Source organism: Crocodylus porosus, unplaced genomic scaffold, assembly GCF_001723895.1.
Source record: "Crocodylus porosus isolate Cpor-Errol unplaced genomic scaffold, CroPor_comp1, whole genome shotgun sequence".
NCBI classification, from domain to species: Eukaryota; Metazoa; Chordata; order Crocodylia; family Crocodylidae; genus Crocodylus; species Crocodylus porosus.
Window position 1 is genome coordinate 6,515,581 of NW_017728928.1, and position 26,991 is coordinate 6,542,571.

A 26,991-nucleotide genomic window follows, 5' to 3' on the forward strand; every position below is an offset into this window, starting at 1 on the left:
TGCCTACCTAAAATTTCTTTCCAGTTACAGCTGGAAGTGGGGTCTTTGCCTTAAACTGCTGTGAGATTATACTGTTAAATATCCCAAACCCAGTGGTAATGGCAGGTGAATATGTTTGATGTACTACATTGGTTTATTAAATAATTTAGGTCACAGCTGTATAACACAGGTCATCCCTTTGCATTTCAACAGCCTTCCATTTTATTTATTTTTAATTTTCTAATTTGTATGAATATGCCCTTTTTTTTAGTGAGATATTGGGCCTGTGGACATCCCAGGCCTTTTTTGGCACCTCAAGGCCACATGCTTTTGACAACAGCTTAATTTCAGTTTGAATTTCTCTATCAAATGAAAATAACTGGAACCAGTTTCCCACCTGGTTTTGTTTACGATGTCTGCTTATATTCCCAGGCGGTTGTGCATTACAAGAGACGGTCACGTCTTGTTCGTAAGCGCCTTTCGTTTTGGAGGTGGAAGGGGGGAAAGAACGAGAGATTTATTGCTGGTGGCTGAGAAAATAAATTACCCCTCTTTCTTCCTTGATAGCACTTTCCTTAACACTTTCTTTCTAAGTCTATGTTCAAAAGAGGGTTTTTTTATGGTAATCGGGATTTGGAAGCTGAAACAAAATTGGGGGCTGACTCTGAGAAGTTAAATGCCTTCAAGTCCCTTTGAAGTCGGTGAGAGCTGAAGATGCTCAGCACCCTGAAAGACCCGGACCTCCATTCTTGGCTTATATTCAGCGTCTAACATGGATTTTTGCTGCTGACACAGATACCACCAGGTTCAGTGGCATGAGGTCTGGACCCAGAGCTGTGATGTTCAGGAGCATCTTTTCATTCATATTTCATAGATTTCATAGACATTAGGGCTGGAAGGGACCTTGAAGATCATCAAGTCCAGCCCCCTGCCCCAGGGGCAGGAAAAATTGAGCGTGTCAAGGACCCAGTTCTGTTGTATTGAAGTCCATGGGAGTTTTACCATGGGCTACAGTCAGCAGGTTTCAATTAGATTTACTCAGTATGTGGACTTCACGCACATGGACAGCTGCTAGATGAACATGATCTGTAGCACTGGCTCAGAGTGTAGCTGGAGAGATGGTCCCTGGAGCAAGACACTTGCATCCTAAGGATCACTTGTCCAGAGCCTTCCCCCTACAGCATGTGTTCGTTCTTGATCCAGATTTACCCTCTGCTTAGTATTTTGCTGGGGATTATAATAGGAATCACTAAATTCCCGTGCATTGAACAGTCAAAGCTAAAGCTTTTCAACCTTAGCAGCTTGCTACAAATTGTTTCCCGACACTTTTTCTCTAAATGTGCACCAGCATCTGTTAAGGAGAGCAGGTTTGCAAAGGGTCAGCAGGTACTTGCAGGCTATTTAAGAGGCAGGTGGATTCTTGGGTACGTAGAGTTGGATGACTTTCTATTAAGCATTTGTTTGTGAAGGGGGAAGAACAACTTGCAGAAAACAAAGAAAGGTTATAGCAAAACCTCCCTGCCTAAAAAACATTGGATTCAAACTGGTTTGCTTTTTGTTGTCCTGCAGCAGGTCATATACCGTTTATAATTCTTCCTGGATTAGAGGAAAGGAATATGTCACTGTTTTTTGTGGGGAGTCCCCTTCGATAATATACCATGTGCATTGGCTGGCATCCATGAGCAATAAATGATGCAACAGCTTGTGTATCTTGGTGCTCACAAAGAATTTCTCAGTGAAGTGTGAGAGATGTGGTATGTAACTTTTTTTTTAATGGAAACGGATTTCACTTTCAGGTGTCCAATGAATTTTATTATAAACTGGAAGAACAATGAAAATGATAACTCTTGTGTCCCACATACACTCTGCCTTTACAAAGCCACTTCAGTTGTCCTTTTGGTTGTTGTGATGCATTACTTTGGGGCCAGTGCAATGTCTGTTATCACTTTCTTTTCAAGCTGGTGCCAAGGGAGACCTGGGTAAGGCACAGGGCTCCTGAACTGCTGCCCCTTTGGTTCAGTAGGAAGACTTGTCGACTTTAAGAGTGGTTGGATCAGGCCCAAGACTGAAAGCTGAGAGTTCAATTCCTGCCTCTGCCACAGACCTCCTGTGTGACCTTGAGCAGGTTCATTTTCCACTGGCTGCACCTGGTCAGAGCCTTAATTTCTCTGAACGATGGTGAGCAGGGGTCATCGGCTGGCAAGTCCTGCTCTTCCGGACCTGTATCTATAATCTTGCTGTACAGACAGGCATAGTGGAAGCTAGTTTCTAGAAACCGATAGACGCAGGATCAGTTAATAGCACCACTCTCCCGCTGCTGTCACCTGCAACTGGGCTGTAACTGCTGCTGCATTTCGACAAGGCTATTCAAACTCCAGGCGGCCTTGGAGAGTTGGGGGTGTGCCTCTTTCTTATGGGTATTGTCATCTTTTCTTGGTGCACATTATTCTGAGTGGAGATCTTCCTGAAAGTTATGTAGGATCCAGCTGATGTTCTTGAGGGCCTTGGCACTATTCAAGACCCCGTCTTGGGGAGAGGGAGGGGCCACTGCATCTCATTTCCCAGAAGGGAAAGCAGAAGCTCTGTTTTTAATGGACTGAACTGGGATTTAGGACCTGGAGCTGGCTTGCTTTTCCCTGCATGGTCGTGGGCAAATAACTTCATTTCTCTTGCAACCAAGCGTCATTTGGCATAAAAGCTGCATGCTGGTAGCGCGGCAGCATCGCTAGCCCGAGGTACGTGCCGGTTACCTAACGCCGGCATGTCGTAATGATCTTGCATTTGTGTCCAGATGGATCCCAGAAAGCTCCTACTACTTTGCCAAGTGACTACAGAGTACAGCCTTGATACAAGACCGAATGGAAGTCTTCTGCCTAAAGTGCTGGGTAGGGACTTGGACCTTGAGCTCTTTTCCTGGCCATATCACAGACTTGCTCTGTTACTTTAGGCAGCCCACTTACCTCTTTCGTCTCTGTTTCGCAGCTGGCGTTTCCCGGGGGTACGTGACCAATTGCAGGGGGTGTACGTGCACCTGTGTGCATGCACTACGCTTCACCAATGTCTCTAGAGCTGTGGTTCTCAAACTTTTTTGTACCAGGACCCATTTGTAAGCATCAGTGGCCAGTCTTGACCTAATGCCCCTCACTCCCAACCCGGTGCCCCCTGCCCCCAGCCTCCTAGTGTGTGGGGGGTGGGCATGGGAGGCCACAAGCAGCCCTTTGCAGGCTGGACCTCTGCCAGCCTGCAAGGGAAAAGCCACAGTTTCCCATGTTTTTCTCCTTTAAAGGAGAAATATGTTTTTAAAGTTTGTTTGCAAACCTTTCATATATTTTTGCGAGCAATTGGTTGAGAACTGCTTGTCTAGATGACCCTTTTGCCTTCAGGGTACATAGACCGATGCTGACTAATGATGGTTCAAAACACCTGCACTTCCAACTCCTTTGGGCTGCTGCTTGTTGCCAGTCTCCAGGGATTGCCTTCCTTTATTCTGATAACCGGCGGGGAAGGCAACACTCCAAATGTGTTGTTCCTCTCCTGCCCTTTCTGTTGTATACAGTGTGATTTTTTTTTTTGGCCATTACAACATGCAGTCACGTTTGCCATTACAACATGCCATCACAATGTCTATTTGACTCTCTTCAATACCTGATTTCCATATAAAGTCAATGTTCAAGCTTCTAGGACTTCTTGCAGTACTCTGCATGTTTCTCTTCAGGGTGTTACCCAGTCCCTAATCCATATTACTTTTGCTTATTGCAACGATTTTGACTTTTTTTTCATTGCTATGGCATTCTTTCCAAAAGCCACCTTAAACAGTGCTTAACTTTGCCCACCAATCTGGTAGTATGCTAATACAGTTCAGCAAATGATCCTTTTCATGAGTTTGTTCTGATTTGCCCTGCTGGATTTTTCAGCTGAAATATCCAAGAAAATCTGTTGATCTCAAGCTTCTTCCCCATGCAAGAGAGACGATGTCAAAGTAAGTAACAAAAGGACCTACAAGGTTGATTTTTTTTTTATTTGGTTTCATGTTTTTGAAAATGTTGGTCTGTACAAGTAGCTTCACACCACAGAGGGTCCAGAACATCCAGAATAAAAAATGAACCCATAGGAGGATTTTCCTGACCCCACGCCCTTAAAGTCCGTGGAAAAGCTCCCATTTCCTTCCTGGTCCCTAAGCTCAACTGTATTAATAGATTCATAGATGCTAGGGCTGGAAGGGACCTCAACAGTGTTGCAATCATTTCCTTGAGAAAAGAGTGAAGGATGGCTCTATAATTTGGTACAAGTCTGTAAAAGTGCCCTTTTCCCACATTCTCAGTGATTTTTTTCATAGGATTCTGTTTAGTTTTACAAGTTTTTATTTAATATTCTGACTACAATACTGCTTGGTGGGAGTCCATTTCCATTTCAATTTTCAACAGGAAAAGTTCAAACATTTTATTTCAGTTATGTCATTTTTTGATGCTGTCACATTCTAAGTGACTTTGAATGTTAAAAGTGTTTTAACAAACAATATTTAAACATATTGAAATATTACATATTGTAAATAACGCCGAAAGTTGAAATAAAATTAATTGAAGTAGTGTTGAAACCATGTTCCCTTACTGGAAAAGTTGGAGAAGTCTGTTTACCTCAAAGGTGTCTGATGATTTCCTTATTGAAATTCCCATGGAGCAAAAATTCTGAAGCATTTCAAAATTTGGACTTTTTGACCTAACTTTTCTTGGAATATCAGTTTCTTATGGAAGAGAAATTCCAGTTTCTGACCACCTGTACTTGTATGGTAATAGCTTAAATGTAGCTGTTTTGGATTTTGGAAGTCTTCTTGGAAGCTGCCAATACTCTGGACCATGGTGTATGTGCAAGAGGTCTATGTGACCATCACGCCAGGGCCTTTGGTGCATATGCCTAGGCAAGAGTATAGAGGAGTAGAGGCTGCCCTAGACCTACCAGCCTCAATTGAGACAGAGTCCAAAGGCCAGAGCGAGTTCAGATTTCCAGTGCCTCGATGGTTGTATTTCATGCCAAAAAGCAACAGATAAGAGCTACTGCTGACTGCCTAACACATCACTGAGGGCATGTTTCTGTTAGGGTGATGTCCCTTAGCCTCTCTCCAGCCAGGGAGTAGCCACAAGGCAGTGGGAGCTAGGGTTTTGAGGCACCGTATACTCGCCTTACTCTGGAGGTTGCAACAATGAGGAGCTACCCCACCACGTTGTCACCAAGTCCTCCAGTTGGACACAGCGTATGGTCATACCGAGGACCCATCTGGAAGTACTGACTCCAGATTTATCATCAACTAACCCTTGCCCAGATTCCCTCAAACCTGTTCCTCAGTTGGTGGTCGATTGGGCAGTTCTTGCTTGCTGCCTTTGCAAATATTCCTCATCCGAGGAAGGGCGCGTGAGCCTGAAAGCTTGCAAATAAAGACTTTTTTCTGCAGCTGTCTAGTTGGTCTAATAAAAGATATTGCCTCTACCAAAAGTTCTGACTGCTTTTGTCTGTAGACTGACACGGCTAAAACCTGTATCCTTGAAATCCTGATAGCACCATAGCTTTGTAACGCAGAAAGCTGATCTGAACAAGGTCCAAGAAAACACTCCAGCTCATGGTGAAATAGAGGAGGATGTCGGCAGCTCAGGGAGGATCTACCAGCGATCACCACTGTGGAGTCTGACCTCTGTTTAAAATCAATTGCTTTTTAGAGCTGTAAAGTGTACTGGGACTTAGTTAACTTTTATCTCTGTGGCATTGCATATGGGCCAAACTATCTGACCTCAGCTGCATCCATACAATCCTGTTGACATTAGTGAAGCCAGTGGGAGTTGGATGTAAAGAGCAATAGCAGCAATGAGCCCGTTAAGAATGGGGCCGCATGGAGGCCCAATACAAATAGGCACAGCTTTGTTTGAATGTTGCTTGTTCCTGCTTCTATCAAGTCCATATTTGCTGCAGTTTGCTTTGCATCCCGTGAGGTATAAAGGTGTTGATGAAAATAGGGCATTTTTTCATATGTTTTTATATAAGGAGGATGTCTTGTACTCTGAATTGTAGATGGGGCCAGGTGCAGAACCCAGCTCCGCTGAAGTCGGTGGGATTACAGGTCTTCAGCACGGTACCAAGTGGAGCTTTAGGCACCCAGCGAAGTAATGAAAATGTTACTGTTAACTTTATAGAGCCTGATGCCAGATCTCATCGATGTCCCCAGAGGTTTGATGTATACTGATGAATTTGAGTACATAGGGCATCTTTTAATGCCTGATCCAAAGCTCATTGAGGCCATAGGGACTGTTTCCATTTACTGTGTTGGGCTTTGATCAAGCCCTTCATATGTTAATGTTTTCCAGGCTGACTGGCTGTATTTGCAATAAGATTTATTCCTGCTGTACTGTACATATGGTTTGACTTCAGTTTTTCAATTGCAAGAGTTAAGCAGAAACAGACAGCAAACTGCAGCAGACCGGGGCAGATTTGCTGAGTAATGCAAACTGCCTGCAGCTTTTTACCTGAGGTCTGTGCGCAGCTGTATATTAGCCAGAATAAATGCAAACCAGAAATCTTACGGCTTTTTGGCAGTTTACATGTAGTCGCAGTTTGGCATTTCATCCTGGAAGCAGCTGCATTTCCAGTGGGCTCTATTCCCACTGGTTAAGCTTCTTACTTATTTTTCAACAATAATAAAACCCAAATCCTCCAATCCCAGCATGCCTTTAATTAATGGGGCCTATCTGTGAGTCAGTACGCTGTAAAAAGACAATGTATTAGCAGCATATTTACATCATCCAATTTACTAAGGGGGGAAAATAGGAAGAACCAGATCAGCAGACTCTGGGGACTCCCTTTTTCCTCTGGAAGTGAATACAAAATCTTTATTATCTTAAGTACAGGAGGAGAGAGGTGGTTTCTTCTTTTTTCCAACTTAACAGAAGGTGGTTTCTTTCTTTTTCTTTTAAATAATTGTTTTTTCGGGGGTGCAGGATAATCTCAATTGCAAACCCGTAAAGTAATACTCTTCCTTGCTTATGCGAACAGCAGTGTGAGGATATGTGGAAGCGGAGAGAGGAGAGATTTCTTCTGGATTTCCTCTGTCATAGAGCTGGGTCTCCACCAGGGTTGAAACAACATCATATTTTCCCTTTGGCTGGAGTGATTATAACAATGATACGTTTGTTCTCCGTGCTGTTAGATCTCCCTTTCCTCCTAGTTGAAAGGTACCCAGTTTCTGATCTATTGCCTACTGCAGATTCAGATGTCGTTCTAAAGCACCGCTGCTTGCTTGTTTCCTTCTAGCTTGTCTGTTAATTGAGTGACTTGTCCAGCATATCTCAGAAAAAGTGTTCCCACAGGCCAGTCCCAAATATCGAAAGGACTTTTCTCCGTGAAACCAGCTTCTTTTGTGCAAGAAGGACTCTGTGTGTGGGCTGCAGCGCTCATTGCTATGTAGAGGGAAGTTGCATTGTATCTAAGGGGAACAGATCTATTTCTGGTGTCTCTTTGCCAGGTGGCATGCCTGGATGTAAGTGTTGGTTGTAGCTGTGTTGGTCTAAGGACATAGGCAGACAAGGCTATTTGGGTAAATGTGGTATCTTTTATTAGACCAACTGAATAGTTGGAAAAATTTTTCTTTGCAATTCATGCCCAAAAGCTTGCAAAGAATGGTTTTTCCAACTATTCAATTTCAGTTGGTTTAATAAAAGTGATTGTATTTACCCAAATAATGTTGTCTGCCTGTGTATAACAGTGGGCATTTCCACTGAAGCCCTCAATTTAAGAGCTCACTGAAGCTCCTCTTGTGTTGTCCGAAATCTTTTTCAAAGACCGACACCCCTAAGTGACTACTTACCAGGATCTGAACCCTGGGGAAGAAGCTGTCTGGAGCTAGCGAGGCATCTCAACCGATGCAAAATATTTGGTCAGCTAGATACATGTACAGAATAACCTACATACGTGGCTACCGGATGCTGTGAAATGCTGCATTCAGCACAGCACTTGGTCCAGCAAACAGGGTGATCTTGGAGTGTGTGAATAAGTTATCTTTTTTTAACTGAGGATGTTTAAGTTGGAAATTTCCAATGACAAATTGAAGGGCACTGCTGCTTAAGTCACGCCACTGTAATGGGAGTTGGGATTTACAAGTCCTGCCAAATTCAATAAACCTGTGTTATAGCCTTTTAAAATTGTTATATTGAACACTTGTAGTAAAGAGCCATTTTCCTTCTATTGTTTCATAATTTATTCAGTGTTTTCTTAACTGGCCCATCAGCAGAACCATAAAAGTGCCACTGAGTAAACTTTGTTTAATGGTGACCAATTTTTGTCTGTTACAATAACTTCTGCGGGAAGAAACAATTACCTTGTGATTTGCCGTCAAAGCCAGGCGTGCAATTTCTTTCCAGTTCGTTTAGCTAGGACATCGCTTGCAGGCTTTCTGGTGCTCTCCCTCCTGCACACTTTTGGGCCTCACTGGACCTGCTGCAAAATGTCGGTTTGGTCCTGAACCCAGCACCCGTAAACGTAGCCACACGCCCCTGTTTTATCTGTGCCATTGCTCTTCTTTGACACATCATCGATATAGCTCAGATTCTTGGCTCAGAAAGAAGAAAAACACTGCGCGCATCAGCTGTTGCTGTTAGCATTTTGTCATTGGTCTGTGTTATAAAATGGTATGGATTTGTTTAATCCCATTTCCAGTTGATGTTTTTGAGGACAGCAAAAGTCTGGAAACTTTTTTTTTTACCCTCTCTAGACTGTGTGAGGTAGTATGAGATCGACATGAGATTTGGGTCACTGAACATTCCCAATATTATCAGAAAAAAAATCTTGGAAACCATCAGGACCTGCTGGTTTTCTAAACTGGCTTTGATCCCTAAGTTTTTTGACACTGGCTAGTAATTTAAGGGTGCTTTAATTTTTGGTTACCCCAGCCTCCTAAACAAGGTCCCTTGGAGATGTCTCAGGGTGGGCACTAAGAGGTGTAAGTCGGTGGTGCAGGTAAGTCATAGGACCTACTCTTAGCTACTCTGCAGAGGATAAGGGTGTGGTGTGCTGCTCATCTAAAAGATCCATGGTTCTGCAGCTTGTGTGTTTGTCTCTGGAGATCCCTGGTTTAATCCTGGCTTCATGTGCTTGCCACGCTATTACAGAGGTGCCCAAAATCACTAGTGACGTTTGGAAATGTAGGCCTCTTTTTAAAGCTGGTGGGGCGAGAGGTTGTATGCTTCAGTGTCTTGCAGCGCGGTGGGGAGGCTACTTGCAGGAGCAAGACCTGCAGGTTCAGATGTTTTCCTAGGAAGGTTATCCAGACAGATGTCCTTGGCTCAAATTTTCTCCTACATGGGGAGAGAGTACTGGTTTTGCGTAGTCAGGACTCAGAAGTGCCACAAAATCTTTACTATCCACACATGGTATAAAACACTCTGATTTTTAAGGTCGCATCCAAAATGAGCTTCCTGTGCTGTTCATATATCTTTCATGCTTTACAGTACGTACCGTTCAACATATCTGTTTTGCCGCTGAAGGATGAAAAGTTGAGATGACTCCAGGGAGTCTAGGTGTTTCCATTCTTGAGATTAGGCTGCTAAACTGCTGCAGGTTATGAGTAGCTTGAAATTTTACCATTGGGACATATGAGAGGGTTGAGATCTAATCAAAATAATCAGACCCATATATCACGTTACCCTTTTTAGAACCCAGTCTTCTGTTACAAAAAACATATTTAGGATCCATAAATTGTTCTGCCCTCGTCTCCAGCATGTTGGCCATTAAACGCAGTGGAGATTAAACATCTACCATTATGCAGACAGCATCATGTTTATAACAAATTGCTTCCTTGTAGCCCACCTGCTGCTCTCAGTAATTTGAAAGCACAGTAAGTTTAGTCTCTAAAGTTGTATTTTGAAAGATGATGGTGGTTTAAATAAAAGGTTTCAAATTACCAGCCCTCAAATAGCTACCTAGAGAGGCAGTGTGCAGCATCTGGTCCATTACTGCATTACCGTAAGACTTTTAATCGGCAAGGGAGTCTCTAAACTGAATGGCTGGTGGGAGCGAAACGTGACACTAAGTGGACAGCAATGTAAGGAAGCTTTGTAACTCCCAAAGTGGTAGGATTAAATAGTACATCTTGTGTGGGGAGACATGGGAGGGAGGAAAGAAAAGCAAAATGGGCTTGTGTGTGATAGAGGCGTGCGTGTGCGCACAAGGCAGTGTAGCCCGAGCATTGAGGTACTAGAAGTTGACGGCAACAGAGTTGTGTTGATTTACATCGGCCGATTCTTAGAGGCGATTCAGAGATTCAGGCACTCATAGCTCAATGTTTGCATCTCTCCTCGTATCTACCACTTGGGGTTAAATAGGTCTGGTTGCCACCATGTCTGCAGCTTTTTTTGAGAAAAATGATCAAATATATGGAGATACGGGAACCAGGATTCCCACCCTCAGGTAAGCGCCATGGCAAGTGTGTTAGAGCTGGGATTTCAGTTCTGTTGAACTCGCATGAGATCTGAACTCCTAAACTCTTTCCACCTTTTTCTAAATCCATAAGGTAGGTGGGAACCTTTTCCAGAGTAGGGGCAAAGCTGCAGATTGCGCAGCTTTTCAGTTCGTTCATGTCAAACAGGATCTGGGGTTTCTGCAAGACAGTGGCTCCTGCGTGCTCCCCCAGAGCAGCATTTCAGTGCGCGGGGCGCTGAACAGCACCTTTCGGGTGGTTGAGCCCTTTCCTGCACTGCTCCTTCTCCCTGCCTGATCCCATCTTCCGTTCTTGAAGCCACAATTTAGTCCTTTGACTGTTTTGGAGTGGCAATCTCCTCGATGTTGATGGTCTTTTGTGAGGCCGTTCTCAAAACACTAGAAGCAAGGAGGACAAAGTCGTCTGACCAGGCATATTCCAGCCCGGTCCTATGTCAGGTTTGGGTTGAGAGGAAGGAGTGACTTGTGGTTAGAGCTGAGGTCTAGGCATCGGGACGTTCGCTCTATATTCCCTGCTCCTCTGCAGACTCCTTGGGTAACCATGAAAAGGAGCCGATTGCCCCACTCTTTCCTTAAGGGGACCCATCTACATGAGTAAATCCAGTGCAGTGGAAGGGATGTTTGGCTTTCTTCCTTAATGCTTGTGAAAAGATTTGAACTGCTTGGGCTAGGGCACCACAGGGAAGAGGGTAATCAAACAATCATCAAGGGGAGATGGTGAAGGAAGGGAAGAAACTTGCTACTGCCATTAGGGTGGGCCTTCCCCAGGGAACGTGAACAAAGGAGGTCTTTTCCTTTACAGATGTGTGCATGCTGCAAGAGTCAGAGCTTTAGGAAGTCTGGACCTCCATATCTCTGCTGTGTTTGATTTTTGACTTCCTCTGTAGCTGGGCTTGGGGGATGAGACCTCATCTCGCATATTAGAGCTGGCTCCAGGAGGTACTAATTGCAGGCAGCTTCCTTGAATTTCTGAGCAGAAGAGACAGCCTTGCAGCCACAATGCAGAAGAAATCTTTGGCAGGCAGGTGGAGAGTCCCCAAGCTAAAAGGATAAAAAAAAAAAAAAAATCGGAGCTTCCAAAGAAATCTTTGGCATCTCTCAATGGATCATTTGTTTCCGTTTTGATACTCAAGGTATTTTAAAACGATGTGGCGTAATTTCAACCCTCTATCTACATGCACATTTGCATGTTTGCTCAGAGTGGAACGCTGCACGGCTGCATGGTTGCACAGACAGTCCATCACTTTGGCCATCTGTTTAGGCCTCTGAATTGACAGTTACATTATTTTCTTAAACCCCTGTTTGAACAGCAAAAGAACAGCTAAACAGGCCAGTTTTGTAGCCTTTCAGGAGGGATCTTTTGCAGGTTTTTTTTCTTTATGGTGGAGGCTAGAAAGTTGGACTAGAGAAAATGAGATTTTTTTTTTTTTTTACTGTGTATTTGTGCAGTCTAATTTGTTGCCTAGTTTTATGAACTGAAGACAGTAGAGCTGATGATGTGAGGAAACGGGGTTCTGTATTACAGTCTTTACAAAGTTAAGAAAGGGTTAAAATTAGTGTGGGACACTGTGAATGTAAAATGATTGATGTTCCTAAAAGCTGCATGCATCTTATGTCTTCAGATGCACATAGACACTTGCATATGAACAGTAAGCAGGCTCATTTTGTACGCTCATGAAAACCAGGAGTAACCTCAGGTGAAGCAGCGCTATTCCTGAGAACAGAACTTGCCCTGAAATAGCAGGGCAGAGAATGGGTTGTGGATTCAAAGGAAACCCGTTAGAAGTACCCAAAGTAGCCACTCTATTATTGTTATTCCCACAACAGGATCACATTTTCTCTTAAGCGTAGCCTGCTATACCCCAGGCAACATACAGTTTTGCTCCCCTGAAGTCGTCACTCCTTTCCGCTGTTGGAATTTGCTTGTCAGGAATAGGGACTGCATCTGCCGTTTTTAGGGCTCAGGATAATTTTCACTTATTTGTCCGGGCCTCTCCCTAAGAACTGTGATGCCTTTCAAGGACCAGAGTGGGCGGGGGATATTTTGCTGCGTCTAATCAGACTGATGCTTTTTTTAACTGCAGAAAGAATGCTGGGTATTGATGTGATGGGCCACCCTGCTGCGCCGATACTACTATGAAGAGGTTAGTGTGTTTGATCACTATTTCCTTCTCATGAATAGAAATCATGCTGCTCAGCTCTGTATTCTAATGCCCATACTGCCAATAGGTGAGAGATTCCCTTTTCAACTCAAGTTATGAGGGGCCTGGTTTGTTATAACTATGTATTAACTTTTGACCAACTGATTCTTAGCTGTCAGGGTGCGCAAACACACAATTCACCAAAATAACCCAGGTTAAAATTTTTAATGCGTATTAAATTAATGAGGATCAAATGGCATGGCATGTAGAAACGCCCCTTGTTTGCAGGTGTGTGTGGTATAGTGGCAGCTGTGGAAACCTGGGAGGCCATAGGCTTGTGGCAGCCTGCTCTCCTGAGCTTGCCTTATGTTTATTGACCTTATGAATATGACTGTTCTTCTCTTTCTTTTCCAGGGCATCAGTGTAGTTTTACTGAAGTAGGGCAGTATTTCAGGTGCAGCCTTGCTAGAGTCAATGCCAGTGCTAGGCTTCTTAGAGAGGTACTTACCGTGCTTTGCAAGGTATAGGTGTATATCAGTATTTAGGTAAAGAGGATCTCATTAACATACATTAGCTTATTAAAGCTGTACTTCTGATAGCAGCATGTTCATTTGGGTTTTTATCTAATGCTCAGCACAGTTGGTTTAACCTTTAAAATCCAGCCTTGTTTGTAATGGGCTGTTACAATTAGTAGTGCTTTTCCTTATTTTTTCCTTTTCAGTTTTAGGGAGATGTCAGTGGGACTTCGAATAAATCTTTTCTTTCCGTGGGAGGAAAACATTGATCAAAAATAGATGTTGCATTACCTCCTGGGCCAATCAGTGTGCACCATCCAAGCATGCTGTTATTGCTGCTGGTATTCCAGGGGTGCCAGGGACTCGCTGAGGGGGGATGTACAGTTTTTCCGTCATCCTGCCAAGCTTCCTCTGAAAGAGCCAAGATTGCTGACATGAGCAGAAGCTTGACCTGCAGAGAATGGTGCCAAGTAATGTCTGCAATGTGCTTTACACAAGGGTGTGCTAACCTCGGCATTTTTCCCTAACTAGATCATTCCCACAAAAACAACTTTCTCTCTTGTAGATATAGGCAGGAGCAGAGAGCTGGGTTTCCAAGCTCCTATTTTATCAAACATGCCAGGTAGAAACGGTTTTGCATCTCTACAACCTTAAAACATGTCCATTTCCATTACAACTGCATACATTTATAACTGTGGAGCCTTTCCTGTTGGGGGCATGGGGATGTGCATGATAAATCTCGTGGCAAGCGGAGTGCAGTGTGTCGCAGCATCGTTATATATGATAATTCACAGATCAAACCTCAGCAGAAGATTTATTGCGTGGATTTGCTTATCATGAGTTTGGCCTAAAATATGGCTGGAGATCATTTAAAACGAGACAAAAATAAAAGCAAAATGCATTATTGGATTAATGGTATAGAAAGACTCTTGGAATGGCTTATTTTATAACTTTTCTTTATGTAGTTTCTTTTAAAAGAGTTTATATATAAATCATCATTCCACGTACAATAAAACAGAAGGACGCTATCAGAAATTCTGCGTCTTTGCAGTTGGGAAGGAGCTGATCTTATAGCAAGGCGGTTGTTAGGATTTGTAACTCTGCCACTGACTTGCTATGGGACCACAGGAAAAACACGTAATTGCGGCGTGCCTCAGCTTCTCCATTGTAGAAACAGGGATCTCAACAGCATAATACATAGTTCATAGGCATGATGCAAAGCTTCATGTGTGTAATACATTTTCCAGATTTCCCCAGTGACAATGAGAAAGTGTAAAAAAAGTTCTAACAATAAATCTTGCTTACAGGCGCTCTTCTGTTTGCTGTCCACATTTCAAGGTAAAAGGGACCTGTAAGAGAAATGTCACTAACAGTTTATTCAAAATACCTCTCAAAATCTGACTTGTTTCATACATTCATGTGATAAGTGGGAGACCTTTTACTTCGGAGTTGCACTGTTAACTTGGTCACTTGACCACACATAACATCATATGCAAAAGTCTCTTAATAATGATAACGACCCTACATCTAGTGTAGCAATTCTCTCAGAACAGCGCTTTATTAATGAGCTGTGGAAAGTATGCGCCCTGTGTCTGTACAAAATCAAGCCTTATAGTGAAAACACTGTGGTGGAACTCGAGATCTGACTCTGCCACAGACTTCCTGTATGTCCATAAGCAAATCACTTAATCTAGCTGTGCCTCAGTTTTCCCACCTGCAAGATGGGGATAATGATACTTCCTCTTTATAGAGGGTTTCTGAGGATGAATTCATTAATGTTAGTGAGGTGTTTGCAGAAGTATCAAGATGTATCCTGCTCCCACTGAAGTTAATGGAAGACTTCCTATTGACCTAATAGGAATAGAAGTTGTTACAAATACTAGTTTTTTGGGATCGGTTCCCATCCCCTCCACCCATGTAGTGTCAGCGCACAGACGCACTTCCTGTGGTATTTAGGACATGAAATGTACTTGCGCGGCTACATGGCAGAGGCTTGTTCTGTCTTATTGCATGTATAGTTGTGGGATACCAAGGAGGACTGACAGCACTCGCTCTGTGCCCGTGAGTATCCTGTGACTCTTACTGTCCCGTGCAGGAAGTAGGGCTCTAACAGTTTGTCCCGCTGTCTTCACCCATTGCTGGGGAGGGATTCAAACTTCTGATTGAGGACCATAGGAGGCTTTATTCACCTCCAGCTTATGATCATTTCTGCTGTCACTGTCCAGTGTACAGGCCATTTCTTGTCTATAGCATCTATGGTAGAGCAAAGTATGGTAGTTAATATGACGTGGTAGTTGAAGGCTGCAGCCCTGGACGTGGGCACAGCTGGCTGAAAAGGGGCCCTGGCAAAGGCTTCCAAGGAATGTGCTGAGTGGGGCGGGGGGAAATTTCCTGAGCAAATGGCTTATTTGCTGAACTGTGCAGCCCAACCGAAACAAAAATGAAACAACGGTCAAATGAAGGCAAACTTTTGTTTTGCAGCTTTCTAGATGAACTGCTTTGACGACTTGTTTTGAAAACAGGATTTCATTACATTTTTAAGAGGCGCAGACGAAACTTAAAAAAAATAAAACAAATGAGTTTGTTTTCATTTTTGTTTATTTTTGCATCCCTTAAATTTTTGATTTGGGTTATAACACAATCCTATTGGGGAGGGGGTTGTTTCTGTTTTGTTTGGCTCCTGAAGCAAAAAATCAAATCAACGTATTTGCACACTTCTGATGCAGAGTGGGTTTCCAGTTATTTCCCACTGGCACCATGTCAGGCCATTCACTTTCCCCAGGGTTTGTGCCATAAATGTTCCTAAGCCTTGCATAGGCCCTTAGGTAACAGAGGCCTGTTTTACCAGCAAAGTGTATGTATGTCTATTAGACAGGCTTGCTTTGAACCAGGATGCAAATTAAGGGGGACTTGGGGGGAGGGGGGGCTCAGCCCCTCCATAAGACACAAGAGCCTTCTTGTAAGATTTGAAAATCATAACCTGGGGGGTCTTCAACTGGATTGCTCTTTCACTTAGGTGGACTTGTTAATCAATGAACTGGTTTAATTTTTTTTTGCAGACCCTCCCCAAGAGTCAAAGTGTATTTCAAACCCGGGTCTGCACCAAAACGCTGGATATAGGCTCTCCTCAAGTGATGAGGATTCATGCTGGTATCCCGTCTGGCGCCGTGTCTCTATGGTAGTCTCATCTAGCTGGAAACTGACACGTTCCACAAAAAAATAAAACATAAAAAATCCCCAAACAAACAACTCCCTGCCTCCAAAACCACTCTGCATTTATTTCTTTAGTGATTTCTTTTTTGTTTGTAACTAAAACTGTAATCCGGAGAGTAATGTGCGTTTATTACGGTCGATTCCCATCTTAATGATAGTTTGATTTGTGTCTTTTATTGAATTGCTCAGTCTGGTTTAAGAGGAATTTGATGGATATAAAATGCTGTTTCACCTTATTTTCTGTGATGCATTAAAGCATTATGTGAAACCCAGCAGCCCTATTCACTTACTTGCTATGTTATTCAAGGTGTTTTTAAGACTTTGTATCTGGTCCAACACCCACTGTAGCTGATGGAAAAATTCCTATTGATTGTAGCAAGTTTTGGTTAGATCCATGATGACAAACTTCCTAAGTGTCTGGTGTATGTGTTAGGCGAGGGGTGGGCAAAGTGCGGCCCATGGGCCGGATGCGGCCCGCCAGGCTATTCTATCTGGCCTGTGGGGCCTCTAAAAAATGTAGAAAATGAATATATATCTGTCCCTGGCTGCCTGTCATGTGGCCCTCGATGGCTTGCCAAAACTCAGTAAGTGGCCCTCCACCCAAAATAATTGCCCGCCCCTGTGTTAGGCTCTTTAGGCGTTACTGCAATACAAATCTCATGTATTTGTACTTCAGTCATGCCCATGGCCATATTTGATGTTATGACTTCATTGAGCTGGGTATAATGTGCCAGATCCAAAAGAGGAGCTAGGTGCTGAAACCCCTTGCAGTCCTGAACCACCCCTCACCCCAGTCCCACTTAGCTCTTTCCTGACTCTGGAGGTGCCTGGCTGAGGAGTGATGGCAGTGCTGCTGCTCACCTTTGATATAGTTGGTGGTTAGAGCATTTGCCCAGGAAGTGGGGAATGAAACTATAGTTCGCTCTGCTTAAGGAGATGCAAATATCCTCCTTCCACCTCCCAGGAGAGAGCCCCAGGCCGGAGCCCTCTCCCCGCCTGCTAGCAATGGGCGCCGTGCTGCAGAGCATGCAGGATCTGCTGGGCCAGAGAGAGAGTGCGGCTCTGGTTCGGGTGCTGTGCCGGGAGGGGGGAGCCCCGAGTTCTGGTACCTGCTTCCAGGACTGCTTGGGTATTTTACACCGGATAAAATGCAGAACTGAGCCTGCATGGGCAGAGCCAAAGGGGAGAAGAAATGCGGTACAACACCCTTCTCAAGGTCACGTCCTTGGGCGGTGGCAGAGCTGGGAGCAGACCGTGGCCTCTGGGCTACTTGCCTGTGTCGAGTCTGAACACAAAATGTAGATGAAGGGTGAGTACGTCCCGTTCTGCCCAGCTTTGTGGGGCGTTGCGCAAAGGATTTCAACATTGCCAAACGATTTGCTCGTACACTTTGCTCTTCACGTTGCAACCCCCAAATCCTCCGCACACGCAGCCCCAGCAACAGCCGAAAACAAACGTGGCTTCCAGACAGCCTGCTGTTCTCCGAGCAGCAAACGCATCGGACCAGATCCTTGCTTGGCGTGAACGGCCCAGCTCTCTGGCTTCAGTGGAACGATGCTGTTCTACGCTGACCGGCGACCTGGTGCATAAATTCAGCATGAACCTCTTCCCTTCATGTCATGTTCTGAATTGATAGCTGGGACCCTCATTCAGCAGGCTGTGATCATAAAGGGGCAAAGCCTGGGCCTCTTGTCAGATCAAGACATTTACCACAGAGCTCAGAAATATTTCATAGGCCAAAAATCTGACATCTAAATCATGCATTTACTGTGTGAAATGATGGGGCAGGCAGACAGGAGTGTTAATCTTTGCTCACAATAAAAAGCAATGCTGTTCCACTCGCACCTCCCAGAAAAGCCAAGCGCACAAACCCTAACAGCTGCAGGCTAGAGAGCAGTTAGAAGAAGCCCTCGTATTGAAAATGTACCCTGACAAAACCAGCAGGGTATCTGTCGTAAAGGAAAGTAATGTGAGTCAGAATTATAACTTTGCAGTTGTGCTGTAGTTGTAGGAATATTTAAGAACTGAAGAGAGAGAGGGGGAAGGCTGTATTTTGATTTCCACTTGTAATAGGTGCCGTAGAAAGGCAATCACACCAAGGGCTTTACACATTTGGGATACTGGGTGAAATTCTCTGGCCTGTGTGCACGATCATTATGATGTCGCATGCCAGGTGCTTTTTCTCTCCACGCTGTTTGACGGTGGGATTCTTTTGGCTTCGTGAAACACTTGTGTCTTCCTCTAGCTGCGTCATCACCTGCCACCCAGGGCAGACTCAGCAGCTTCTTAACAAGTCCCAAATATTTTAATCTTCTTTTCTAGATAACTTCAGAGTCGGATTCCTTCAATTTGGTGCCTCGTATTCTTTTAAAGCCTTTTTTAGATGCTTGTCTGTGTGCTGCCGGTGAATTTTCAGCTTTTGCCTCCATATGTGACGAGGAAAGTAACATTTAAATGAAAAATTCATTGTTTGGTCTTTTAAGCTGTAGACTTCTGGGCTAGGGACAGAAGTTTCACATAAACTGCTTTAAGTGATCAGAAACTGGCGTAAAGCTCAAACAGAACAGAAGCTCGGTGCACATAAACCAGTTTCAAAATGGCTGGAGTTGGTTTAGGATAAACCTGGATGAATGTATTATCAGACTTAATTGATTTGGGTCAAACTGGTTTATGAAACCTCTGTCCCAGACCCCTTTCTGACTCAAGTTAAATCACAGTCCCCCAGCATCCCAGCATGCTTTGCAGCCCTAAGCTATGCTGCGCTTTGCTCCAGAGAGCAGGGCTGGCCCTGCCCCTCTGCTCCCTCGCTGGAGCAGTGATAGCTGGCTGACAAGGGGGAGGGGGTGGGGGCAAGCCCAGTCTGCAGTGGGGTGCAGGGAACGGGACATTGCCTCGCCAGGCAAACCCCAGCTGGGGTCTGGGGCCAGGTGGGCGGGGAGGGGGGTAAACACCCCTTCCCCCACTCAGACTTACTGTTGGCTGCGACTGTGGACCAGAAATCTCAGAGGCACCTGGAAGCAGGAAGAGGAAGTGATGAGCAACCCTGCAGAGTCCTGGTACTGTAAGTCTGGGCTGCAAACCCCAGAGACCTCGAGGGCAGCAAACACGCAGCCAGAGAGACATGCTCTAGTGCCCCCTGGCTTCTGGCCTGAGCCACTGCAGGCCTGTGGCTGTGTTTCCTAGGTCAAAGGTAAATGTCTGTTCACTTCTGTTTCAGTTTAACCTGTGCAGTTTAGACTGCAAAGACTGAATCAATTCAGCCTCAAGCTTTTATGACTGTCTGCACTTTGATAACCAAGTGTCCGTAGCTGGTAAATGCAATTGCCATTTCATAATGTTATTGCCTTCTGGATAGTCCTGGTTGTTTACATGTTTTATATATAAATTGGCTCGCCTCTTGTATTCCTTTGCTTTCTAAAATAAAGCTCGCGTTAGGAGTTGCAGTGTTTCCACTAATTTATTTCTTTATTTTTAATTGATTATTAACCCTGTCTTTATGTAATGCTGGACAGTCTTTGGGTCTTTCTACAAAGAATCTCAAAAAGCTATGCCACCAACAAAATCTAGATCATTGATCATGCTGATATGGGACCAGATGATGGCTAACGTAATAACCAGCTACTATTTTTTTTCCTCGTAATGGAGCCAGTGACCGTGCCAAATATGAAAGGTGGGGCCGTGTTGTTTGACATCAGTGTCTATGTTGAACCGTTTGCGCAATGATTTTACTTTAATGGCATAATATGCTGCATCTTGATAGAGAGCTTTGAAGTGAGTTTATTTAATCCTTTTGTTGGCAAACCATAACGCTTCAAGATGTTTAGAGCAGAATGGCAGTGGAAGCTGTTAAATGGTTTCTTGAAACCTGTGAAGTTTACAGTGAACAGTTTTTACCGTTCAGTAATTATTTTTAGAATGAAAATCTGGTCAACACATGATCTTCCAGGTCAAAATCCAGCCTGCCCTTCTCTTAGCTTCACCTCAATCACTTCAATTATCCTGCTTCAGAGAGCATAAAAAGAACTTGACTTGTTGCTGTGACACCTCCCCAGGTGTTGCACTTGCTTAAGTCACTCTTCTTTTTTTAAACCCTAATAACTATTTTCCGTTCTTCTGGATGATTTTCCTAGTCCCATACTCTGGTGATAAATTATCATTCCATGCGATGATGAGATCACCGATGTGTGCTTTCAGCTTTTCAAATTCAGTTTATAAATATGATCCTCTTGCATCCTTTTAGATCCACATTCTTAAATACTTTTGTGTTGGCAACAGCAATAAGAAAAGATCCAGAGGAAATGTGGAAATTCTCTGCTAGTATAAAATGGAGATGTGGCATTCTGCACCAGAAGTTTGGCCCCTTGCATCATATCTGCAGGGTATAAAACACCACCTCTTTAAAATGTTTTACTTGGCTTATGGATCCTTGCTTTCAAAGGGACAGCTTAGAGCTTTTAGCTGGTAATTTAGAGCAGACGGAGCAAATTCCACGTGTGGATGTTTGCATTTACAGAACCTTGATCTGTTTTTAGAGCAGTTGATTGTAATGAAGCTGTCAGCGCTCCTTGAGTGAGCGCTGCCACACTTGAACCCTAATAGGATTTTATTAACGACTAGATTGACATCTCCATCATGCTTCCAGGGTTGTGTTCTTTTCAGTCTGGAAGTCATCCCAGATCAGAGTATTTGATGTGCATGATGATCCCAAGATTTTTATTTTTTATAAAATAAGAATAGGAAGATTCGCTCAGAAACCTTGTTCTTGCATTGAGCAGTGGGATTTTCAAAAGCTCCTGGCATCAGTGAACCTTTGCTGTCATGAAAGTCGGTAGTAAAAAATCCAGCCAACCGCTTCTCTAACTGGGATCCCAGTGCAGCCTGCTGTCAGTTCTTTAGCCAGATCCTGCAAAACTTATAGTTTCATAGTTGTTGGGGTTGGAAGGGACCTCAATAGATCATCAAGTCTGACCCCTTGCCCTGAGCAGGAAAGAGCACTGGGGTTAGACGACCCCAGCCAGGTGCTTGTCCTGTCTCCTCTGAAAGGCCCCCAAGGTAGGGGCGAGACCACCTCCCCTGGAAGCCCGTTTCAGATTCTGGCAACCCCCACCGTAAAGAAATGCACTTAACTGTCTTCCATAAGTAAAGCACAGACTTTACTATCTAAGCTTCTCCCACTGTAAGCATGATTGCTGATCTTGCAATAGACCTTGGTCTCAGGGGTCACCAGAGCGAGACCAGCTGGAGAGCTAGGGCCATGAGTCGAAGCTTGAAAAGGGAGGAAAATAATTACTGGGTTTTTATGGGTGTCCCACGCTAGGAATTTTGATCGAATGGCCACAACAGTGTCTCAAGCTGTAGCACGGCCTAAATGCCAGTTTACTAGAGACAGACAGCGCTGTTAAAAACAAAACCAGGCTGTTAAGCAACTGGGCTCTCAAACCGCATAGGAACATAAATACAAAAGCCGTTCTCTCTCTCAACTGCTCAGTTTAGATTGCAGGCTCCTTGGTGACTGTTTTCTTTACTAGGTTTGAAACACAACACGGTCCTTGTTGGTGGGACAGAACACAAGACCTGTGGGTCTAAAAGTATAAGTTTTCACTGCCTGACTAGAAGGGCCCTCATGGTGTCCCATGGCACACCCCAGTTCATTGCGCCTGGCTCAGTCCCTAGCAAGGTCCAGAGAGACTGCTCTGATAGGGAAACTGCTAGCACAGGGCGCGCGAGCAGTCTGTTGTTGGTCCTTGGAGGCTCTGCAGACTCCGAGCACCTCACCGTCTTTAATGCGTTTGTGCTCGCAGCAGCCTTGTGAGAGAGATGAGTGCTATCATTCCCCTGTTACAAATGGGGGACTGAAGCAGTGTCTGTGTGACTTGCCCAAGGCTACACAGGATGTCTGTGGCAGAGGAGAGAAACTCCCCCCCCTCAATATTTTCAGCCCATATTCAAACATTATACCCTCCATCCTTTTTGTCACTCTCACTATCTGTGCACTTTCTGTAGTGCACCGTATACAGTAATAATGCTCTTTGCTTTTGTTTGTAAGAGCTGCAAACTGTAAACACCGTTCAGCAAGGTGATCAGCCAGTAAATGCTGTATATGGGTAAAAAAATTAAAGCAGTTATGCATTCATGCAATGCCTCTTGCCACAAAAATGCAAAGCACTTTGCTGTAGGGGATTAAGTCTCACAGTTGCGCAGCGGAGGAGGTAAGTTGTACTGTCCCTGCTCTACATCTTCCTTACGCAGGTTTTACTGCCCTGGAATTAGGTTCTCACTTGGACGGCAACCCAATGGCACAGCCAAGAGCAGAGTACCAGGGCTTGCTGGCATCAAGTGGTGGGGACATCATGGTGCAATGCATCATTCATGTAACTAAATCTGTGAAGTGACATCAGCGTCAAGGTAGTAAAGGTATTACTGGCAAACTGAGCTGCATGCCTTCCAGTAGTCCCGGCTGGTATTCATGCCTTTTTTCTTGTTACTGCTTCGTTGGGCTCCTGGGAGGAGGTTTCCAAAAGCACCTTAAGTATTAGGAGGATGAGTCCCACTGACTTTCATTGGGTCTTATGTGCTCTAGATTCTCCAAGGGCATGTGAAAATCCCCCCGTCCTCCCCGGTAACCTGCCGTTCAGATCTCGACCTGCTTTCTCCCCACCTGTCCAGAACCTGTGGCCCATGTTTTCTCAGAAACGTTGTGGAATTCAGAATAGATGTGTCTGAATTACTTGCTTTTTTCCTTCTCTTGTGTTCGTCTCCATGTTCAGTCATTTGCAAAATATTATTCATTAGAGACTTATGCTTCCCCATCCCCAGGAAAAAGCTTTTAATACACCACTATTTACTCTGTCCTTTCTCTCTCTTTTCCCCCCTTTTCTGCTTTCTGTGCAAGATGTATATGGTCTAATCACAATTCCCAAGCGACCAATAAATTGGGTCTAACTGTGGGTAATCGGAGCCCCGTATTTGTGGCTGACTGTCAGTGCTGGTTGTTAGAACACTTGATTCAGTAGACATCTGTCTCAGATGAACTCTGGCTGTACCTTGAAGAAAAGCAAGCATCCATTTGTGTATATAGCGTTTGAATGAGACTGAACACATGATTTAATGACAATTACCATCTTTCTTTAGCAAGCTATTATGATATTTCATTAGGGTAATGGACATATTTTGAACCGTCGCGTATCTACAGTGAAGCGTTGCGGCAGATGCTTCAGGACAAATTGCTTCATTGCACAAGATGATGTACAATTGCAATTCATTGTTCTGGGGAAGAATTGTGTGCAGTGATAATTTATGGAGGGACAGAAAGATAATTTGTACTTATAATTGAGACTGTTTAAAATTTAAATGTACAGTATAATTGGAAGCCCTGTGATCTCTCTTGCTGATTTCTCTTTTTTCTTGACTCCACGACATGAATTCTGCACAGTACCCTGTATGCTGAAGGGTTGGTAGCCAGCACATAGTCTGTGGTTAAATCCTACTTTCTTGGGTCCCCATCTGGCACTGGGAGCTACAGGCAGTCCCGCTTGACAGACTCCACTTGGAGTCCTGGATGCTTTAACTCCTACAAGCACATCCCATTTGCTGCTCTCCCATACAATTGGCCTTTCTGCAATGCCGGGAGCATCAAGAAGTTTCAAGCTATGGAGCCAGATGCGCAGGGCTCATCATGAGGTTTAAGAGCACACAAACAACCTAGTGTTAAACTTTGCTGACGCTGCTGGCATTGCAAAAGAGCAGCCTCAGTGTTCCTTGCTCATGTGATTTTAAGGTAATGGGAGTATTTAGAGTGGTACAAATTAGGAAGCAGATCATGTGAAAGGCCCAGTGCACGCAACTGCGATTGAGTTGGAAAGGAATTCTGCATTTTAGAAAATGAGGCTTGTAGTTCATTTGGCCCTGTAGCTGGGGGGATAAATGAAACCTGAGGCTCTAAATGCTTCATTTCAACACTAAGGGAATGTCGGAGGTGCTGTACAGGGAGTTGGGAGGGAAAAAGATCAGCTTGAGAAACTATGAGAACCTACATTTACCCTCTTCATTTAAATTTTAAACAGCCACAATTATACAAGCACAAATTATCTTTCTTTCCCTTAATAAATTATCACCCCACATGGCTCTGCCATATGACAGCGAATTGCTAAAGTATATCATCCTTTGCAGTTGAGCAGTTTTGTCCTCCTCCAAACGTATTACGCTCTATTTAATTGAGGCTACATTTTTGTGAACAATACTTGTGTCAATAAATAATGAGTCACATCCACATATTCTTCTCAGTGCTTTATTTAACACCTCATTTACATGCCTTGTGAAATAAAAGAATAAATCTGAATGGGTCCTTAGTAGAACGTACAGTAGTGTGTGTGTGTAAGGTGCACGATTGTCTAGACAGATCTGTCCAAAAGATCCTATCTGTTGGTGAATGAGGTGTATAAAATGGCAAGTTATACATTTTGACAATATAACATAACTTTCTTCACTAATAAAAATAAAGAATAGAAAATTCCCAGTCAAATGCTATAACCCCATGAATGGGAACAATTATACAGTGTAAACGTGAGCATTCCTGGATGAGGAATATACATAATATATATATAATATCTTTATAACTGGATCTACAATTGGGAGTGTGTTTAATGTAATTATTTTAGTACAGAATCGCATTCCTATCCATTATGATTGTCAGCACAAGAACTGTGCTTGAACTAGGCCTTTATGAGCCATATTCTTGCTTTGTTCCACATTTGTAAGTAGCACTGGCATCACTAAACTGTCTGTGTATGGACTCGAATGGACAACCAGGTCCCCGGTTCAGTGTAAGCACCGCATAAACTGAATGGATTTGACTAGCAGCCAGCACTTGCCCGTCACTGCCTGTTTAAGGCCCTTATCCAGAGCCCATGGAAGACAGCGGACACCTTTTCATTGACTTCACTGAGTTTAGTTAGGACCTGCATGATTGGTGTAGCTTTTTCTGAAGTATTCATTTAACCAGATTAAATAAGATACCACATTTTTAGAGAGTGGGCATTTGAGTCCTCATGTTCAGTGGGTGCGCCTACACAAGACGCTTAATGCACAGTAGACTAATTTTACTGCGCATTAATGCATCCCGGCAGAAAACATGTTAACTTGCTAATGCGTAGTGCAGTTAGTCTACTGGGCATTAAGCATGATGAAAAGACCGCGCGCCATTGCTACTACACTTTAGTGCTGGCCACTGCACATTTATGTAGTACCTTGTAGTACAGGTATTAAAATTAATAGCTATGATGCATTAGTGCACATGTAGACATGCCCAGTGTTTCTCAAACGAGTATGTAGGAAGTTTCAAAGGCTACAAGAGAGGAAGGAATGGGAAAGCAGAAGAAAAGGCAAACAAAATTATAACAGAGGGAAAAAAAAAGAACAGCTCTGCAGGATCTCTGAGGGGCCTGAAGATCTAAGAGTACATTGATTGAAGAGAACTGTTCAGCTGCATGTCACAGTCCCCATACTGTTAACAAAGATTTCCTTGTACCAGCTGGTAGTGCTTTCTCTGCTTTTGGAGCAGAAAGATCTATTCAGGCTCTTCCTGCTACACTTGGGAAGTTTCGTGATGAAGTAAAAGTGTTAATCAACTTTCAGTAATTGCAAAGCAACAGTTCTCTCTTTGGATCCTGTTCTGATCATGTAAATGTAACGTTCTCTGGTGTTTAATTAGGGAAAGGGATTGGCACTTAATATGCTACTGAGAAAACTTTGGGTAATTTTTTTTCTCTCTGTACCTCTGTGTTCTCCTTTGCTCTCACCTCTGAGAACCTCAGGAACATTTATGAATTTATTCCCAGAACATGCCTGTAAAGTCAGGAAATATTATCGTCATCCACATTTTGTTCATGGAGATCTGGGGGATCAGTAGACTGGGACATGCCCAAGCGCATGCAGGCAGTCTGTGGCCGTGCCCGGAGTTAAGTGGAGGTCTCCTGCACTGTTGTGCAGTGGACACAAAACCATATTCCCGCTGTCTCTGTGCACCAGTAGGAGGTAGAAGATCCCAGCTCTGGCGCTCCTTTGCTGGCTTTCATCTTCTTAAAGCTGCTGATGTCTCTTGATTTACCTGTAGGCTCTGAACAAACTTTATACCAAACATAGGACTGATTTGGTTTGGTTTTGACTGAGCTGTTCCATGTATTTTAAAATATATCGATCTAAAGCTGTCCACAAGTCTCACGAGCATGTTCCACTTCTGACTCCCTGCCCTTGTTTTTATTTTCGGTGCTCTATCTTTTCCAGCCTCACTGGTTTCACGCCCCTGTGCCTATCATCACTTGTATTCTGTGAACACTGGGCAGAGTGACCCAACTATACTGAGCTTTAGTTTAGTTTTCTTTTTTTGTCCTTTTCACCGTGTTGCTGCAGATTGGTAGTCATGGTAACTCCTTCATCTCCATTGAAAAATAAATACTAAAAATTGTGTTTTACTATTTATATATAAAAATGCAGAAGCAAATGAGCCCTACAGCTTATGACTCACTTCTCATGATGAAGTTTCTTCTGCTTCTGTAAAATGTGGAAACAAATCATGTGAGAAAATTAAAACAAAAGCTGGCAGTTTTGGGTTTTTTTACAAGATTCTGGTTACAATAAGTGTAAAAGCCCAAGTTGGGTTTATATGAAATGCC